Genomic DNA, 22,272 nt, shown 5'->3' with positions numbered 1-22,272 from the left:
CAGCATCATGATGGTCGCATCCGTGTCTGCCGACATCGCGGTGAACGCACATTGGAAGCGTGTATTCGTCATCTCTATTCTGGCGTATCACCCGGCGTGATGGTATCGGGCGCCATTGGTTACACGTCTCGGTCACCTCTTGTTCGCATTGACGGCACTTTGAACAGTGGACGTTACTTTTCAGATGTGTTACGACCCGTGGCTCTACCCTTCAACCGATCCCTGCGAAACCCTACATTTTAGCAGGATAATGCACGACCGCATGTTGCGGGTCCTGTACGGGCCTTTCTGGATACAGAAAATGTTCTACTGCTGCCCTGGCCAGCACATTCTCCAGATCTCTCACCAATTGAAAACGTCTGGTCAATGGTTGCCGAGCAACTGGCTCGTCACAATACGCCAGTCACTACTCTTGATGAACTGTGGTATCGTGTTGAAGCTGCATGGGCAGCTGTACCTGTACACGCCATCCAAGATCTGTTTGTCTCAATGCTCAGGCGTAACACGGCCGTTATTACGGCCAGAGGTGGTTGTTCTGTGTACGATTTCTCAAGATCTATGCACCCAAATTGCGTGAAAATGTAATCACACGTCAGTTCTAGTATAATATATTTGTCCAATAAATACCCGTTTATCATCTGCATTTCTTCTTGGTGTAGCAATTTTAATGGCCAGTAGTGTATAAGTTGTGTTGTTTTGCGAAATCTTATTCATAATGAACCCTTTTTTTGTTGTTAATTTAGGCTTTGAATATTTCGTCTATAAGGGACGGCATTATGACGGTTGAGACTGTTGATCAATACAAATAAAACAGTTCCTGTGTCCGTCATTTGTTTATTTTGTCACTACGCGTTTCGGTGGTTCACACCAACATCTTCAGGTGGAGAATTGTTCATTTACAAGGCGCTGTTGGTGAAGAGTACAGACGGCTTTTCACAGTCGCAGATCAAGGGCAGTGTAGGTTATTTTGCGTCTTTTGAGGGATGGTGGAGTTTAAAAGGTCTGCAAGCTGTTGTCTGATGTATGTGCTCTTCACTTCTCATTACATTTACATTAAATGTGCAAACCTTTTACAACTATACTGACCTTCAAAAGACACAACATAACCTACACTGAACTAGGTCTGTGATTGAGAGAAGACGTCTGTACTCTTCACCAACGCCAGCCATGTAAGTAAACGCCGCGCAGTAGCCGCGCGGTTAGAGGCGTCCCCTCCCGCCGGTGGTTCGAGTCCTCCCTCGGGGATGGGTGGCTGTGTGTTGTTTTTAGCATACGTTAGTTTAAGTTAGTTTAATTAGTGTGTAAGTCAAGGGACCGATGGCCTCACCAGTTCGGTCCATTAAGAATCCACACACATTTGAACATTTGTAAATAAACAATTCTCCCCCTGAACATGATGGTGAGGCAGGTGGTGTGGCTAGGACCTCCTGTCTGGTAGACCGTTCGCCGGGTGCAAGTCTTTCGATTTGACGCCACTTCGGCGACTTGCGCGTCGATGGGGATGAAATCATGATGATTGGAACTACACAACACCCAGTCCCTCAGCGGAGAAAATCTCCGACCCAGCCGGGAATCGAAACCGGGCCCTTAGGACTGTCGCGCTGACCACTCAGCTACCGTGGGCGGACAATATGATGGTGTAAACCATCGAAACGCATAGTGGAAAAATAAACAAGTGACTGACGCAGAAACTGTTTTATCTGAATTTAAGTTTTGGTTGGCGGTATCTGTTGTAGTTTTATGCGACTTTAACATTTATCTATAAATCTGTTCGCTTCCTCTAGTCCAAATTCTTGTGAATAAAGCCAATAAATGAAAATAACGTGCCGCTGTAATTTCTTTTATTTATACAATAAAAAAATTCAACCTAAATTGGATAATAGCATATCAAGAAGAATATCAGAAAACTAAAGAGAATTCAAAATAGGATTTCTCTCACTAAAAATTTTTAGTTCTGTTATTGTTAATTGAGTCATTATTATGGTAGATACCGTTAGCACGTACTGAATAACATTATTGTTTTAAGTCTTCAATTCGTTCTCATTTAGATCACAATATCGAGCTTCTCACATTAACCATTTCAGAGACGGTGCTGGAACACTCATACCAGTGAAGGTTGTTTCATTAGCTCTTAATATTATTTGAAAAAGTGCGATCAGAGGAGATTTTCTCATGTTGGGCCAAAGTGTCTCTGCAGGAGATTTTTTTATGTCTTTTGGTTCAGAGACACGAAGAGTCTGTAAGGATGTCATGCATTCTGAATTATTTTTCATTCTTCCCAAAAGCACGGTCTGGAGGTAGAAATGAATGGCCTACAATCGGGAAAATTATCTTTTATTTTTGTGACAACAAGAATCCCGCAAATACGGAGATTAGTGAAAAATATTGGAGTTGTCAATGTACAAATGAAATATTATGAATTCAGAGAATGTAAAATACAATAAATTATTTTGCCTACTGATATGGTCACATTGTTGCGTAATCTAACAACGCAAGATTCCAGACAAAAGTGCTGCGACTTGAAGACTGTTCCTCATTCCTTGACATGTGTGCACTGCCTGCAAGACTCGCATGACCAAGAATTCAGTGCTCTGTAAGACGAGGACATGACCGATTTTGAAACGTATTTTTGTTTCACCTGATTGTGATATACTTCTACCTTAAATTGATAACTTCAACTCATTTTAGTAAATTTTGTGACTTGGCCAGGTTTGATACTAGAGCATCATATGTGATGCGCGCTGCTTGGTAGAAGGTGTTTCCTATCAATACTGGTAGTTTCTTATGCTACTCCAATACCCGCCAGAAAAATATTTAAGGAAACGCCAGCCGAAGATCCCGAGACGAAACCCAACAAGTAGAGTTGCACTCTACCAAAACTACGGTTCGGCACTTTTGGTACACTAGATAAATGATGTATAAGACGGTAGGATTACGGTAGTATTGGTAGGAAAAGAAAGGTAAATGAATGTGTAATTGAGAAATTGGGAGCCGACGATATCTCTCTCCTCTCTCTCTCTCTCTCTCTCTCTCTCTCTCTCTCTTATATGTAACCAAAACAATTACTTTGATGCAACTACAGTTTATGTGCACAAATATAAAATTGTATATAATTATTTTTGTTATTTTGTTCTCAATGGAATGTGTTTCATGAGGAAAAAAGGGAGGAGTTTCCCGTTATTATCGATAAGTGCGAAAGTTTTTTATGGCTAACAGAAATATGTTTTATATAACATCGACGAAGCAATGTTTGATATATTTTTGTTCTGCCTTTTTTATTTTACCTTTTGTTTGAGGAAATTGTGATTTCTAGCTCTACATGATAAATCTGTATTGTTTTGTTTTTGCTTCAACACCCCTCTGTACCTCGAAACAATCCAACAATTTTCCAATAGAACCTGAATGAAACATTGACAGTTTCAGTTTCACTACAGACATTGTTCATTTTTAAGTAACACACGAGTTACCCATATATATATTCTGACTCAGTTTTCAGACGGTTCATCGCTTCTGATTTTTAGGGAAATCTAGCAAAGCACTGATTGTATACATAAAGAAAGCGAACGGTGTGATGTAACGCCCGAGACGTATGCAACATACCTAACATAAGGTAACAAGAGTACGACCTTAACTGACCAAAGCTATTTATTCTATTCTATTTTTTACCGCTTACTGGCTGGTTAAGGCGGCCGAAGTGGCTCAGCGGTTCTAGGCGCTACAGTCTGGAACCGCGCGACCGCTACGGTCGCAGTTTCGAATCCTGCCTCGGGCATGGATGTGTGTGATGTCCTTAGGTTAGTTAGGTTTAAGTAGTTCTAAGTTCTAGGGGACTGATGACCTCAGAAGTTAAGTCCCATAGTGCTCAGAGGCATTTCAACCTTTTTTTCTTTTTTTTTTTTTTTGGCTGGTTAATGAATTAGAATTTTCTATTGGAAATAACTGTGAAGTCGTAATTGGTAGTTAATGAAATTCTTTTACGCGGCTGCCGAGCAGACGCCATCAGGCATATCTGAAATAAACTTTCTAGGAAATATAATAGTAAATGTCCTTAGTTGTATTTTCTTTTCAGTGGGAAACTTCACCTCTTGTTTCTGCTGCGATGGTCGCCTCGAATGCAGCCGCCGTAGAAGTTGCTAATAGTTGACCGTGTCGCGTAATGAATGAAACTTATATTTCCATGCAGCGAGATGAACTTTATGCCAAATAAATAGAGAGACACTGTGTTCACTTCATTTTTATTTGAACCCAAAATACAATATTATTCAGAAAACTGTTACAACAGGAAGAGCGATAAAAATGTCCGCGTCCTCTCTTCATCAAAACACACCACAGATTACTGTTTCTGCCGCCTTAAAAAAATGTCAGTCACATCTCTCTCATGTAACAGCATCTCTGCTACAGCCCATTGCTTCCTTTTTTATCTCTTTGGAAACATTTAGCAAGTGCCATTACAGCTACTAGGAAAACTACCGCAGTCTATGGTTACTTATGATAGCCTACGGTAGTTTTACAACTCTGACAACAAGTAATACGTCATGCTAGTCAAATTTTAAAAAAGGTCGCTCCAAAGAAATAGCTTCACGTGATTGAAGTTTTATTCACTTGTAATCAAGTTATATATACCATCTAAGAAAAACATGAAACATTCAGGAGGCGTAGTGATATGTCCCTGTAAGTTCGTACGTGTACAGAACAGCAGCATGTATGTTACGCTAACAGCATCAAATGCTGGGTGATCAATTTGAAGGACGTGGAGACCGTGCGTGTTCATATAGGATAGCGTTTAAAAGGGGCCTCTTCATTTGGCCGACTGGCAGAGTAGTGCAACCAGATTTATGGGCCATTCAGATGTTATAATGACCTGATGCTGGACTGCCTGGAATAGTCGTTGTCTATGTTTCGGTCGGCCACGACTGACAGGGGAGGATCGACGTATTGTGCACCAAGCACATCGTAACCGCTTCATGTTTTCGCCTGCCGTCCGAAAACAAGTAATTCACTCCCCACAACGTTGTGCCATCCTGCATCGTTGGTTGAAGATTAGCAGCGGCCTGACTAGGAAATTAAGAACCCATGCGTAGGCTGCCGTTAACGCAACAACACAAACGGCTGCGTTTTGAGTAGGAGTAGACCCGTGATCAAGAAGCATGGATTTCTGGAGAATGACATTGGATTGAGTTCAACGGTATATCTTGGTTCTACACTACCCCGAATGATTATCGCCGGCGAGTACGGTGGCGGCTCCGATTCTTCAACTGTCTTGGAACGTCATATGACTTCGGCTCATGACTGGTAATGATGCGATTGGAACGCTCCCCGAGCAAATGAAAGAATACTGTGAGCAATACCAAATTCCTGGGCTACACTGGTCTTCCAGTTTCGTCGATCATTCAGTTTCTAGACGATTGTGTCCCTTGTGACGTCATCCAGATGTTGTCTCGGCGCCATCTTGCAGTGAGAACACCACTACAGCACACTGTGACTGCTCACTGACTGACAGCGCTGTCTTTTTCTGTTCCTTCAATTGCCTCGTGTTGTGAGCCGAGATACATTTGGCATTATAGTCACTCTGACCTCTCCCCATATGGCGTCCAGCTTTCTGTGCACGACTGGGAGACCTCTGGCAACAAGCTCGGACACTTTGACTCTTTTCCAACGAGGAGTTAATATACACTACTGGCCATTAAAATTGCTACACCAGGAAGAAATGCAGATGGTAAGCAGGTATTCATTGGACAGATATATTATACTAGAACTGACATGTAATTACATTTTCACGCAATTTCGGTGCATAGATTCTGAGAAATCAGTACTCAGAACAACCACCTCTGGCCGTAATAACAGCCTTGATACGCATGGGCATTGCGTCAAACAGAGCTCGGATGGCTTGTACAGGTACAGCTGCCCATGCAGCTTCAACACGATACCACAGTTCATCACGAGTAGTGACTGGCGCATTGTGACGAGCCAGTTGCTCGGCCACCATTGACCAGACGTTTTCAGCTGGTGAGAGATCTGGAGAATGTGCTGGCCAGGGCAGCAGTCGAACATTTTCTGTATCCAGAAAGGCCCGTAGTGGACCTGCAACATGCGGTCGTGCATTATCCTGCTGAAATGTAGGGTTTCGCAGGGATCGAAAGAAGGGTAGAGAAACGGGTCGTATCTGAAATGTAAAATCCACTGTTCAAAGCGCCGTCAATGTGAACAAGGGGTGACCAAGACGTGTAACCAATGGCACCCCACACCATCACACCTGGTGATACGGCAGTATGGCGATGACGTATACACGCTTCAAAAAAATGGTTCAAATGGCTCTGAGCATTATGGGACTTAACATCTGTGGTCATCAGTCCCCTAGAACTTAGAACTACTTAAACCTAACTAACCTAAGGACATCACACACATCCATGCCTGAGGCAGGATTCGAACCTGCGACCGCAGCGGCCACGTGGTTCCAGACTGAAGCGCCTAGAACCGCACGGCCACAACGGCCGGCAATACACGCTTCCAATGTGCGTTCACCGCGATGTCGCCAAACACGGATGCGACCATCATGATGTTGTAAACAGAACCTGGATTCATCCGAAAAAATGACGTTTTGCCATTCGTGCACCCAGGTTCGTAGTTAAGTACACCATCGAAGCCGCTCCTGTCTGTGATGCAGCGTCAAGGGTAACCACAACCACGGTCTCCGAGCTGATAGTCCATGCTGCTGCAAACGTCGTCGAACTGTTAGTGCAAATGGTTGTTGTCTTGCAAACGTCCCCATCTGTTGACTCAGGGATCGAGACGTGGCTGCACGATCCGTTACAGCCATGCGGATTAGATGCCTGTCATCTCGACTGCTAGTGATACGAGCCCGCTAGGATCTAGCACGGCGTTCCGTATTACACTCCTGAACCCACTGATTCCATATTCTGCTAACAGTCATTGGATCTCGACCAACGCGAGCAGCAATGTCGCGATACGATAAACGGCAATCGCGATAGGCTACAATCTGAGCTTTTATCAAAGTCGGAAACGTGATGGTACGCATGTCTCCTCCTTACACGTGGGCATCACAACAACGTTTCACCAGGCAATGCCGGTCATCTGCTGTTTGTGTATGAGAAATCGGTTGGAAACTTTCCTCATGCCAGCAAGTTGTAGGTGTCACCACCGGCGCCAACCCTGTGTGAATGCTCTGAAAAGCTAATCATTTGCGTATCACAGCATCTTCCTCCTGTCGGTTAAATTTCGCGTCTGTAGCACGTCATCTTCGTGGTGTAGCAATTTTAACAGCCAGTAGTGTATTATGTCACCGTATCCGTTGTTTTGCAGAGCAGTGTACTAGATGACTTTTATTATATGGGCAGTGAAATAACGGATGCTGGCATAGGTAGAGAGGATACAAAATGACAGGAAACGCTCTTCTGAAAAAGAGGAATATTTTAACATCAAACATAAGTTTGTGAAGGAATGTTTCTGATAGTATTCCGTGTTGTACTAAAGTTAAACTTGGAGACAAGCAGTTCAGACCAGAGGAGAATAGAAACTTTGAATCGCGGTGCTGCAGAAGAATGATGAAGACTGGACGGGTGGTTCGAACAACTAATGAAACTTAGTTTAATGGGAGGGAAGTGGAATTTATGGTACAGCCTAAGTAAGCGAAGGTTCAGTTAATGGGGAGCATCCTGAAGCGCCAAGGCATCGGCAGTCTGGTAATGGACGGGCGCGTGGAGGTTAAAGATCCAGAGGGAAACCGAGGTTGGTACGCAGTGAGCAGCATAGAAGTAGGCTGCGGTAACCGCGCAGAGATAAAGAGGCTTGCACAGAAAGGACTGGACCGAAGTGCGGGGGCAAAGGGGACAGTGAGTAAACTGGTGACACAGCAAAGTATTCTTCATGTCGGTCTGACCAGAACACGCCACGCGGCTCCTTTTAATGTGCGTATCACTCCAGAGGCGAAATCACCGTCAGCAGCGAAGGGCGGACGTGTGATATATTGACGCCGTAACAGATAAGCGCACTCCTACAGGTGTCTGGCCGTTAATAGCACAATAGTGCATGTACGTAGTTGTAGCGGATGGGTCCCCAGGCACCTGTCCGACCAGCGGGCGCGTGCACGGCGGACCATTTGTGCGCAGTGTTTAGCCAATCAGGTGCACGAATGAGCAAACTTCGTTGAAGTGCGATTGCAGACAAGTACAGAGTACATCGACAGTACATCGACAAGTGGTAAGAAAGGAGTACTTTCATTTCTCACAAACAACTTTATTTTTCAAATGGTTCAAATGGCTCTGAGCACTATGGGACTCAACATCTTAGGTCATAAGTCCCCTAGAACTTAGAACTACTTAAACCTAACTATCCTAAGGACATCACACACACCCATGCCCGAGGCGGGATTCGAACCCGCGACCGTAGCAGTCCCGCGGCTCCGGACTGCAGCGCCAGAACCGCTAGACCACCGCGGCCGGCAACTTTATTTTCTGTAACTGCATGATACATTTGCTATACGTAGATTCCAAAACGGGCTTTGCTATTGCCTCGTAATTCTGTTTTTTTTTCTTTTTTATAACAAAGCCTACTTCAGGATTTTAAATTTATCAGAATCATTCTACTGTATGTCCATAAAGCCTCGCCATAATTTTAGAACATTATAGCACGGAAGCTGTTGCAGACAGAGAATCGTGATTTGTTGTAAAACGTTTAGCAGCTCTCAAACTTTTCTTCCCTTTGTCCTTCGTTGCAGATTTGAATTGAAGTTCATTAAAATGGGATGCCAGAACAGAAGAAGGCGTAATGTGTCATCTGATATGCAGAATCCAAATCTGTGACAACAATACAGTGAAATTAGCGACGTGTGTGAAACCCAGCTCGCGCTATTCGTCCACGAGACTCAGAGGGCCATAGACACGGGTTCCCAGGTAGATGCCGTGTTTCTTGACTTCCGCATGGCGTTCGACACAGTTCCCCACAGTCGTTTAATGAACAAAGTAAGAGCATATGGATTATCAGACCAATTGTGTGATTGGATTGAAGAGTTCCTAGATAACAGAACGCATCATGTCATTCTGAATGGTGAGAAGTCTTCCAAAGTAAGAGTGATTTCAGGTGTGCCGCAGGGGAGTGTTGTAGCACCGTTGCTATTCAAAGTGGTTCAAATGGCTCTGAGCACTATGGGACTTAACTTCTGAGGTCATCAGTCCCCTAGAACTTAGAACTACTTAAACCTAACTAACCTAAGGACATCACACATATCCATGCCCGTGGTAGGATTCGAACCTGCGACCGTAGCGGCCGCGCGGTTCCAGACTGTAGAGCCTAGAACCGCTCGGCCGTTGCTATTCACAATATACATAATTCACCTTGTGAATAACATCGGAAGTTCACTGAGGCTTTTTGCAGATGATGCTGTAGTATATTGAGAGATTGTAACGATGGAAAATTGTACTGAAATGCAGGAGGATCTGCAACGAATTGACGCATGGTGCAGGGAATGGCAATTGAATCACAATGTAGACAAGTGTAATGTGCTGCGAATACGTAGAAAGAAAGATCCTTTATCATTTAGCTACAATATAGCAGGTCAGCAACTGGAAGCAGTTAATTCCATAAATTACCTGGGAGTAGGCATTAGGAGTGATTTAAAATGGAATGACCATATAAAGGTGATCGTCGGTAAAGCAGATGCCAGACTGAGATTCATTGGAAGAATCCTAAGGAAATGCAGTGCGAAAACAAAGGAAGTAGGTTACAGTACACTTGTTCGCCCACTGCTTGAATACTGCTTACCAGTGTGGGATCCGTACCAGATAGGGTTGATAGAAGAGATAGATAAGATCCAACGGAGGGCAGCGCGCTTCGTTACAGGATCATTTAGTAATCGCGAAAGCGTTACGGAGATGATAGATAAACTCCAGTGGAAGACTCTGCAGCAGAGACGCTCAGTAGCTCGGTACGGGCTTTTGTTAAAGTTTCGAGAACGTACCTTCACCGAGGAGTCAAGCAGTATGTTGCTCCCTCCTACGTATATCTCGCGAAGAGGCCATGAGGATGAAATCAGAGAGATTAGAGCCCACACAGAGGCATACCGACAATCTTTCTTTCCACGAACAATACGAGACTGGAATAGAAGGGAGGGCCGATGGAGGTACTCAAAGTACCCTCTGCCACACACCCTGAGGTGGCTTGCGGAGTATGGATGTAGATGTAGATGTAGAATTTAGCGACGTCAGTATTGGAGGGCAACAGCGACAAAAACCAGCATAATGAGGTAGTTAAAAGCTTTAAAAAGGCAATGTCATAGACTTTCATCGAAACGAACGTCAACCCGTGTCTCATGCATGTGGTGATAGAGCTGCAGTTCGACGCAGCGCCCAGAAGTCAGTTCGTCGTGCAGCAGGCAAGACCAACTGCCCATAAAGTGTTACATAACCGCTTACGCCTTAATGCATACAGAGTGGAAATGGAGCAAAGTATTGCAGTCAAGCGAGTCTTCTGTGGTATACATTCGCGTGCTCCACGCTGACCTCCATAGATGGTGACAATGACTGTTTTCAAATGTATCAAAGTCCAACATTTCTGCATTTATGAATCGCCACACAAAAAACATGAACACATCCGTGAAACTCCAATGCTTGATGATTGCTGTAGTTTAATGCACGAGGGCATGGTAAGCCCATTTATCTTCGGAGAGAAAACCATGAAGGGAAATGTTTATTTGGACATGCTCTAACAGTTCCTGCTACCACGGATCGGAGGATACAGTCGTCCATCATGTTCCCGCATGACGGTGCACTCCCGCACTGTAGTTTGGAACATGTATGAGGTGGTAAATCACATATTTCTTGAGAGGCGAATGGGTCGTAATAATTCCTTCGCACGGCCCCTGTGTTCTATGTCACCCAATTAGACTAGTTTTTTTTGGATTTACGTAAAGGACCGCGCGTGCAAAATACTAATCAATGACATTGCTTACTCTTTGAGCACGAATTGATGCTGCAATCTAACCTGTATATGGACAGAAATCGAACGTCGCCTCGATGAACTGCTAGTGGGGAGCACACTGATACTTTGGCACAACAGAAAAAACCTTTGAGAGCTGCTAAAGATTTCACAGCAAACGACGATGCACTGTCTGTTATAGATTCCCCGTTACGGTTTTCTGAAATGATACTGGGATTTCAGTGAACCTCCCTGTATTACTTCTATCTATCCATTTCGGCGCTTAGCTCCATGAAATGAGTGACCAACCCTACTATAAGGAAGCGGGCTCCTAACGTCTGCCGGCCGGTGTGGCTGATCGGTTCTAGGCGCTACAGTCTGGAACCGCGCGACCGCTACTGTCGCAGGGTCGAATCCTGCCTCGGGCATGGATGTGTGTGATGTCCGTAGGTAAGTTGGATTTAAGTAGTTCTAAGTTCTAGGGGACTGATGACCTCAGCAGTTAACTCCCAAAGTGCTCAGAACCATTTGAACCATGCCGGCGGCTGTGGCCGTGCGGTTCTAGGCGCTTCAGTCTGGAACCGCGTGACCGCTACGGTCGCAGGTTCGAATCCTGCCTCGGGCATGGATGTGTGTGATGTCCTTAGTTTAGTTAGGTTTAAGTAGTTCTAAGTTTTAGGGGACTGATGACCACAGATGTTAAGTCCTATCGTTCTCAGAGCCATTTGAACCATTTGAACCATTTTCCTAACGTCTGAAACTACTACTTCCTATTTGATTCGAAGTAGAATACATGTCTTAACTAACAACTCTAATGAAGCATCTACCAAACTGCAGCGATAGAAGTTTTGCGTAAGTATACGTATCATAAAATCAATGACTTTTAACCATTATGCTACGTACGGCGTATCTGCCGATGATAGACAACATAGAAAATAATACGGAAGAAGTTTTCAAAGAACCATTCGCGACATCAGTTGTAGAAACTGAGGAACATGTTATGTCCTTGAGAAATGGGGTAGATGGGAATAGGAGAAATAAAATAAAAGAAAAAAAGCAGTTTATCTGATTCGCAAGCACTGCTAACATGAGAACTATAACAGAAATGCCCACGAACAGTACGTGATATATACGAAATACACCTCAAAAATGAGTTATTAAGCCGGCCGCGGTGGCCGTACGGTTCTAGGCACTTCAGTCCGGAACCGCGTGACTGTTACGGTCGCAGGTTCGAATCCTGCCTCGGGCATGGATATGTGTGATGTCCTTAGGTTAGTTAGGTTTAAGTAGTTCTAAGTTCTAGGGGACCGATGACCTCAGATGTTGAGTCTCATAGTGCTCAGAGCCATTTGAGCCATTTTTTTTAGTTATTAGTGAAGAACACCTCAAAGAATAATTGTTTAACTAATAGCTCCGCATCGCTTGATTACTTTTCAGATGCACTATTGAGAGGACACTGGTCAAAAATTCGTTTGTGGCAGGCCAGGTTAAATTCTGTCCAGCTCTAGTGTTTTGTGTTCTTCTGCACTGAAGGCTGTAGACAGAATAGTTCCTCAAAATAGTCATAAGCGGATCCTGCCACATCCTTTTTCATCTGATTCGGTGCTCCGTCTCTAATCACGCCGACGCCGACGGGACTACGCTTCCTCCCTCTTTCTCTCATTATTAATGCCGAATGCAGATGCCATATTCAAAAAATGGTTCAAATGGCGCTGAGCACTATGGGACTTAACATCTGAGGTCATCAGTCCCCTAGAACTTACAACTACTTAAACCTAACTAACCTAAGGACATCACACACATCCACGCCCGAGGCAGGATTCTAACCTGCGACCGTAGTGGTCGCGCGGTTCCAGACTGAAGCGCCTAGAACCGCTCAACCACACAGGCCGGCGATGCCATATTGTTCTGCTTTCAAAATACAAGGGAGTACAGTGCATCGTCTATTCTGTTGCCACATAGGATCTAGTCTAACCGTATTGTCCACAGTTCTCTTAATCATTTTCGTGAATCCTTCAAATTTTTCAAGTTTTATTTTTTCTTTACGCTTTCCCTCCCCTTCCCTCCCCCCGTCCCCTAGTTTGACTCTATCCCATTAAAAGATGTCTGAACACACAGTGCACAGAACACTCCTAATGATGGGCCTCCACAGCCGACGACCCAAGCTGTACCAATGTTGACACATGATCTCGGCAACTACGAACGAAATGAGCACGTGAGCATCGACACTGTACGTTGGCGCAGTGGCAGAGCGTTCCATGGTCTGATGAACCCCGATACCTTCATCAAGCCGGTGGGAGGGAGCGAATCCGTCGTCTTCCAGGGGAACAGCTCCTTGACACCTGTACGGCTGGAAGGAGACAAGCTAGAGGCGACTCCATCATGTTCTGGAGAACATTTACTTGGGCATCCATGACTTCAGTGGAGCTCGTACAAGGTACCATGACGGCCAAGGAGTATCGTACACTGATTGCAGACAACATACACCCCTTCATGACGATCATGTTTCCAGACGACAGCAGGGTTTTTCAGCAAGGTGCCAACTCCCTCCAGCGACCTACCAAGGATTCATTGCTTTCACGCCACGACGCGTCGCCGCTGTTATCCGCCAAAGGTGGACATACCGTGTGTTAGGTAGGATGTCACAACGTTCTGGCTGATTAGTGTATACGGATATAAAAGCACAAGCTGTTACATTTTCGTTCAAAGTATATTTTCTATCAAATAGATATAGAAGTAAAGCAGAATTATTAATTTATCAATTCACACCATGTCTGAAACTTAATCAAATTCAAAACATAAAACTGAAAATGCCCATTATTAACACCATGTCTGAAAATTAATCAAATTCATAACATGTTACTGTTGTTGTTGTGGTCTTCAGCCCAGAGACTGGTTTGATGCAGCTCTCCATGCTACTCTATCCTGTGCAAGCTTCTTCATCTCCCAGTACCTACTGCAATCTACATCCTTCTGAATCTGCTTAGTGTATTCATCTCTTGGTCTCCCTCTACGATTTTTACCCTCCACGCTGCCCTCCAATACTAAATTGGTGATCCCTTAATGCCTCAGAATATTCCCTACCAACCGATCCCTTCTTCTGGTCAAGTTGTGCCACAAACTCCTCTTCTCTCCAATTCTATTCAATACCTCCTCGTTAGTTATGTGATGTACCCATCTGATCTTCAGCATTCTTCTGTAGCACCACATTTCGAAAGCTTCTATTCTCTTCTTGTCCAAACTATTTATCGTCCACGTTTTACTTCCATACATGGCTACACTCCATAAAATACTTTTAGAAACGACTTCCTGACACTTAAATCTATACTCGATGTTAACAAATTTCTCTTCTTCAGAAACGCTTTCCTTGCCATTGCCAGTCTATATTTTATATCCTCTCTACTTCGATCATCGTCAGTTATTTTTCTCCTCAAATAGCAAAACTCATTTACTACTTTAAGCGCCTCATTTCTTAATCTAATTCCCGCAGCATCACCCGATTTAATTCGACTACACTCCATTATCCTCGTTTTGTTTTTGTTGATGTTCATCTTATATTCTCCTTTCAAGACACTGTCCATTCCGTTCAGCTGTTCTTCCAGGTCCTTTGCTGTCTCTGACAGAATTACAGTGTCATCGGCGAATCTCAAAGTTCTATTTATTCTCCATGGATTTTAACTCCTACTCCGAATTTTTCTTTTGTTTCCTTTATTGCATGCTTAATATACAGATTGAATAACACCGGGGATAGGCTACAACCCTGTCTCACTCCCTTCCCAACCACTGCTTCTCTTTCATGCCCCTCGACTCTTATAACTGCCATCTGGTTTCTGTACAAATTGTAAATAGCCTTTCACTCCCTGTATTTTACCCCTGCCACCTTCAGAATTTGAAAGAGAGTATTCCCGTCAACTTTGTCAAAAGCTTTCTCTAAGTCTACAGATGCTAGATACGTAGGTTTGCCTTTCCTTAATCTATTTTCTAAGATAAGTCTTAGGGACAGTACTTCCTCCCGTGTTCAAAACATAAAAAATTAAAATGCCCATTATTAAAACACGCCAGTTCAAAACAAATACCATAATATCAAAGCCCCATATTTAAAAGGATCCCAGAATCACAGGATCAGCGTTTTCAACACATGCTGAACAGTGAGCAAACTGGTGATAAAGCACTTACAGATTTTTCCTTGCGCTCCTAAGGAAATAAACAATCGCTTTATAAAGGTGAATGTCTTAGCTAAAAGACATGAGAAGGTGACTGAAGGAGTCATCCAAAATTTCTGATCGTTTACTATCGAATTTGGGGCACGAAACTAAAATGGTTTACATCAGCGTTCAGCTCAGAACCACACTCTCACGCTGGATAATCGTAAAGGTCGATTCTATTCAGATGGAGAGGAAAAGAGGTGTGGTTGAAGTGGAGTCGAATGATGACGGAAATCGTTAAATGGTCCAAATGTGTCCTTGTAAAACACCATCTTGCAGGAATTTGTGGTTGTAAGAACGCATAATAACCACCTTTAGTTTGCTGGAACACGTTCCACAGTTCTTGCCAGCGATGTTGACCGTAGCTCTTGGGCGTCTGTATGTAGTCTTTATACGGTAATTTCAAATCAGGATATGCTCCTATAGAAACAGCTTGCTTTGCTAAAGCGTCAACTTCCTTATTATAGCGGATACCAGCGTGGGAATGAACCCACAGGAGGTGGATCGTAGACACCCTCCGTTTACTGCGAACGTATTCCTGCACCACATACAAAATATAACGTTTGGTGGTTGAATTCTATCTCCGGTGTTGAATATTTTAAGGAGTCTCTAGACGCCAGACACAGGTAATATCTTCAAAAATGGAGATAAACATATAAACTTGAGAAGTTCCATAAGTGCCACTGTCTCCGCCGTAAAAAAAGGTGCGCTTGTAGGCAGTTTAAAGGCTTTGCTTACTCGGACCTGAGGCCATAGCAAAGCACATCGAGTATACTCTTCTTGTGGTATTTTGGAGCCGCCGGTGTATTTATACAGACAAAACAAGGCCAGTAAGCTTCAACGAGACTGTTAAATCCGCATAGAGGTTAACGCTTTCCGACCCTGTCGTATTACAATAACAGACTGGCATCTGGCAGGTAAGTATGTCAAGATCGAATCCAAATAAAGGCACATGCGAAGAGAATAACGCGACAGCAGATGAAGTGGCGAAGCTGATACCGACAGCGGGAATTTTATTTCTTCTTTCGGAATCGGCTCGTAATCGGTAAATGCAGTCTCTACTTTTGGAGGCTGAACTATCCATGGAGGTCATGCCTCCAATGTAAACGCCTAATGTTCAAAGGCATCTCCCCTGCCTCCATGAAAAGGGCGTAAGTGGTCGTCCAACGCATGGCTCCAAGACAAGTACGAATGACCCTATATTGAAGAGCATCTAATTTTCCGAGGTAAACCTTGGGCACAGTGTGATACTATCAAGACGAGATCGAATAATCCGTCGATGCATGGTGGGTAATATACTCTGATGCGCTCCCCACACACGCGGGTAAGTGAGCGAATGATATTTAAACGTTGTTCGCACAGAGTAACCGTAGATCGAATACAAGGTTCCCAGTTTAACCATAAGTCAAATGCAACAATATGGGAATTGTAAGTCCACCTTGATGCAAAACACTTTTGTTATTTATTTACGTAATAGCCTTTTCACAATATGCGATACATGTCTCGCTACACACGCGAATAGCAAGATGGCGTAATGTTTTGGATTATGGACGAAGTGTGAAACTTATGTTTTTCTGTGTATAAAAGTAGCTGCAAACTGTCCAACGACGGTGAGTACACGTGAAACTATGTAACAGCCTAGCACACACCAAACCTGCGTCCACAACACTACCACAATCCCAACTGTATAATGCTGACGTACGTTAAGTTCACATTTATGTATTTGTTTGTTAACGCCGCCCACACAGGTGTTGATGACATGATGTTTGCCGAGAAAAACAACAAAAGAAAAATAGAAAATATCCTGCGAACAGCGACAACAATCTTAAATTCATGCTGTAATGTATAATAAATAAAGTATTATGAAAGTATTCACAGAAAACAATATTTGAAAAACAAACAGTACACATGTAGTAATGTTTTACGGTGTTTTGTACCTATGCTATTTTCTGCAGGTTTTAGATTTAAAGAACCAGTGATGACGGCGATATTTGTCGCTGAAACTAGTTTGAGGAGTAAATAAATAAATAACAACAGTGTTTTGCATTAAGGCGGACTCACGATTCCCATATTGTTGTTTTTGTATGCAAACACAGACCAAATGGAAAAGTTCCAAAATAAAATTATCGTAATTCAAATATCACACCCAGGAATGGAGCGTGAGATTTTATCTGGAAAGCATACTTTCCACACGTTGCGTGGACGCCAATGCGGTCAGCGTTCGACTTGCAGGAAGGGATGATCAACGTTTTTTCAGCAGGTACCTCCAGTCTGTTGGCAGACAACCACTCATCTACGTGTTCATGTTAGTGAGTAACACCATTTTCGTCTGAAGATACAAGTCTGCAGCTGAATAAACACACATGCATCATCTGTTTAGTGCAATACGTTAGTGACGAGAGTGAGTACACAGCATATAAAAGTGGGGACTTAAAATTGCACCCTGTGCCGAGCCGTGGGAGACAAGAAAAGACCCGAGCAAGTTCCCTTTGAATTAGACATCGATTGTTCTTTGAGAGTACAAAGTACCGATAACAGTAAATCATCCTCGACAGAATACAGAGTTTCGCTAGCTCGTCCAAGAGAACGGTATCTAAACGTGATCTTAAGCTCTCTTAACGTCAAGAAAAACGGCGACGACATTTTTTTTAGCATAAATTGTCCAACGTCCCTTTGCCTTGCCATATTTACTCCGAGGCATAAATTATTATTCTGAAAACACCATTCCCGTCTCCTTTTGACCATTCACCCCAGCGTTTTGCTACATTGAGGACAACTTGTACGGTCAATAATTCGAGACCATATTTCAATATTTCCCACTTTTCAGAACTGGAATTACACCTTCCGTCTTCCATGTTTCCATGAGGTCCTCTTGCGTTCAGTATTGATTAAAATTGAATAGGAGCAAATGTTTCGCTCCCAGCGGTAGATTCGCAAGCATAGAATCATGAATGAAATCAACTCCAAGATAGCTTTACTCGATGGTTTGATCACATAATTTAGTTCTTCTTTAGAGACGGAACGAAGCAGGACATGATAAAAATCATCAACAGGATATGGAGCATTCTGGAATGGGACCGTCGAAGGAGCGAGCATCCAGGTAAATTCCTCTAGCCAGGAATGGTAGTAGGAGCGGGGGAAGGCAGTCGGTTGTTTCGAAAAGCCTTTGTTTCATTCCAGATGTAAGTCATACACATTTCCTTGTTGATCAAAGAACTGAATTTAACATAACTATTATTTGTTTATTTTTTTCAGGAATTTTTCAACATATGCATTTGTTTTTCGCATTTCCAAAAAGTTATCCAAGTCAGAATTCTGGCGATAAGTTTCCAAAGTAAGTCGGCGTTTTGCAGATTCTCTAGAGCGTTCGGTGCTCTTCCAAGGAGAGGACTGTTGCGTCATTACAGTGAACTCCTCTGTTTTTCTCCGAAATGCAAAGACTTGCCGCGACTTCCATAGCGCAGGATAAACCGTGATACGCGTCTTTGTCCTTTTAAGTCTTGCCGCGACTTTTGAATTCCCAGCCTAACTGTGCCCCTTTATTTGTCCCATTTCACTGCCACAATTTTTCATTTACTATTGGTGTACTATATTTGTGTAGTATCAACGTCTATGTTAATGTACAACACCGTCGGGAGGTGACAGGATCCCACTGAGTCTGTTTTAATACACTAATTAGAATTTTGAGCAGAGCAGGGGCAGCGAAGTGTGTCATCTATCGCTGAACGTCTAAGGAAGACTGGAAGAAACCATAGTAGAGGCTCCATCGTTGACTATCACCAGGTTATTGTCATCTGTAGCATCCATCAAAGCACGGTAGTTTCTGTCTCTTCCTCCTCCATGTGCCATATGACGGGAATCGCGTATCCCCCTATTGTAAAAGACTGCCGAAGCTGGCTTATTAAGCATCTCACGTCATCTTTCACAATACTATAGTGGTGAGGTTTATGCATCGAAACAACTGTCGGGTTTTGTGAACAGATTGTATTCGCACAGCAAACAGTTTGATGTCGTCGTTTCTTACATGGAGCGGGTATGGTCCACCTTTCGCATAACAGGGCTGTATCAGGCTGACTTATGAATAGTTCTCTTTGCAAGCTTTGTGCTGGAGTTAGCTGATCGCGCGTTCCACTATAATATACATTTTTTGACTTCGTAGCTTATCAGAGAGAGAATGAAAGATACTTATGACAAGATTCCGAACGCCAGTATCGTTCATAACACTGTTTTGTCGCATATTCTGAATTACAGTCTCAGTAACATTTATTACCTTATCGACAGTTCAGTGTGAACTGACAACTGTCTTTGATTTGGCACCTGTGGAGGTACGAACCTTTTGGCACCAGGCTGACAGGGGTTCTGGCTTATCGGTGGGGCCGCATGTTGCGTGGGATATAGCAGACTCGCTATTGAGACCACTCACGCACGTTACTGTGTTTACCTGCTCCGCCTGCCGCCTGCGGTGTTTGCCTGCTGAGGCACATCCACTCAATGAGTTTCCTTCCCTGCTTCCTCACAGTTGACCCTGAATGCTTGTGGCTGCTGCTTATCGCTACAGGAGTGGCGCTTGTGCATTAGGTGCCCGAGTAGATAGGAGCGTGTTCTCTGAAAGACATTCCGACCAAGCCAAGGTATTTATTTATGGTTGCTATTTGCCAGTTTGTCCTATCGTTTAAGTATTTTATTTATGTTCATTGACGGGCAAGATTGCCGGTGTTTATTTATTTATTAGGTTTTCTTTTTTGTTTGTTTTATTTATTTGTTGTTTTTTTGTCTTATTTATTTATGTTCGATTTCCATTATTTTCGTTATCCTGTTTTATTCTTATTATTTCTGTATATTTTTAGTTTTATTTTATTCACTTTTTTTACTACTTTTGCTCTTAGTCTATGACTGGAATTTTGTTCTCTTGCACACAAATAATGTGGAGTAGTTCTAACAAAGTCCACTGACTATTTAATTTTCGGATCGTTCTGACTGAACGCTTTTGCAAGGACTTTGAATCTGTCTAATCTGTCTCTACCCCTGTGGCTTCATGTATGTTGGCAGTCGGTAATCTGTGGTCTCTCTTTACTGCTCGGTTTTGCACTGTTTTTTCTGATGGATTTTCGGCGCGTATGTCCAGATAGGGGTCGCATACTCTACTATTGTGCTTATCAGGCTACGGTAAACGTGGATAGTCCACTACTTTGATTTAATAGTGGCCAAGAGTACGCCTAACCTCGTACTCACTTTTCTTCTGAGGTTCTCTACGTGACTCTGCCATGGGAGACGTTTGTCCATGATGACTCCTAGGTAGTTCACGTTTGGCCTCCACTGCAGATTCCTCCCTTGAAATATTGGTACTGATGTTTGGCGTCGTAGACGTAGTCTTTCTCCTAGTTTTTGGTGAAAATGATTGCCTGCCTTTTTTCCTGTATTCAACGTGATTCTCCAAAATGCTTGCTGCGGGTAACGGCTGGAAAAGTTGAGTGTTGTGATAGTCAGGAGCTCTAAGCTTTGCTGGAGCCGTTATGATCGGCGCAGGCAAGAAATGTTGATCTCCCCAGTGATGGACGTATAGGCTGGCGTGTGAACAGTCTTCAGAGCATACGATATTCAGGGCGGAACCGATCTCTGAATGGGTGTTGTCTGCCACAGTAAGCACAAATAGCAATAGCTCAGGTGCAGTATTCAAGAGAATGGGACCCACTACCTTTAAGGAATCTTTTCTTAGACCGACATTGTTTGCTGATTTGCCCGTAACGTAGGCATTTTAAGCACTGACAGACAGTTGGCACGTAAAGATCTACCATCAATAGACAGAGATTTCTGTAAGTCTGAGAGTCAATTTATTCATTACCACGCAGTATGTAACCGTTAGTCAACACTTATAATAAGGAACACAGACTGGACAACTTCCAAGATCTCCATTTCGTCAAGTTCCGTATTAACTTTCCTTATTACTCCCTAGTTGTGGACAAGGAAGGAAGGAATGTCAAATTCTTATAGATTTTAATACTTCACTGTTTACTAAGAAATTAGCCTTATCTGGAAATTTCAGTTCAGCCTTCTCTTTGATTTTGTCGACAGACGAGATATTAATTGTGGCATTCTTGAATTCTCGCAATGAAAGACGCACATGTTTGTCAAGGGCCACAAGGTGCAGGCGGCCTTGTTTTTGTCCAAACGTTCAACATAAACTTCGTGCAGGCCACGATCTGTAAGCTTGTAGAATTTACGAGACCACTGAGAAGGTACCGTCCTTATGAGAGGAGTATTGACAATATTTTGTTGGTTAGGAGCAGAACCAGGTGCTTCTGTTACAAGGTGAGAAATCACATTGACATCAGTAACAGCAGATAAGACTTGGTTAGCTTCTGCACTGGAAGTTATGGAACTCGTCGAGTCCTGACTAGCCGCACTTGGCCGCTTATTTCTCGTGCTGGCGAAGCACGAGGAATTCTGTTCTGACAACTCCACCATCTTCTTCCAGATTCAACCCGAACGACCGCTGTAGAACTACTCATGGCATCCATCGTGTTGTCCAGTGTGGTTCCTGGAGGCTCTGAGATGGGAATTTTATGTTGATGAAGTGGCTGGGCAGCCGGTTACTGTAGATGTTGATCATCAGGAGCGACGAAATCTCCACCCCGTCGCCATGTACCTAACCATACGTGGCGTGGTTTGTCGTCACCGAAGGGAAAGTAAAAGCTTATAGATAACTGTACCAAACATAAAATCAGTGTTCGCACTGTATAAAGAAAACTCATTTGTCACACGGAAGAGGCATGTCTTAAGATTCCTGTGTCCGCGATCCAACAGCGCGACGGAACTACTCACACGATTCGTGACGTAAATATAATGAGAAAACCACATTTTTCTGTCAAAAATCTTTAGACTCTTTTTTGTGTCCTGGAAAATTATCGTGACACACAGGTACAAGCGGAAGAACATACTGCTTCTGTTTCCATTTTTTGTGACAGCAGTCCACTATGATCTTTATTCCTCTATAAGCCAGATTATTTAAAAACCATCTGTTAATAATCTAGGTGTACATTGTTGGCGAAATCTTCATTTTCATACCACTGTAAAGAATCAGCGTTAATGAACCCATTACTCAAGTCAAACCTGATAAAAACTAGTCCTATTTTGATAG

At 43.3% G+C, this 22,272-nt stretch overlaps 1 protein-coding gene across 1 annotated transcript in view; it reads right to left on the bottom strand.

The window, feature by feature from the left end:
- Positions 1 to 22,272, bottom strand: part of LOC126232704 (neuropeptide SIFamide receptor-like) — a 290,527-nt gene that overhangs the window by 66,697 nt on the left and 201,558 nt on the right. The gene's annotated exons all lie outside the window — the stretch shown is intronic.

The sequence above is a fragment of the Schistocerca nitens genome, chromosome 1 (genome assembly GCF_023898315.1).
Source record: "Schistocerca nitens isolate TAMUIC-IGC-003100 chromosome 1, iqSchNite1.1, whole genome shotgun sequence".
Classification (NCBI taxonomy): Eukaryota; Metazoa; Arthropoda; class Insecta; order Orthoptera; family Acrididae; genus Schistocerca; species Schistocerca nitens.
The sequence above is the reverse complement of the archived record's forward strand: the minus strand, read 5'-3'. Positions and strand labels throughout refer to the sequence as shown.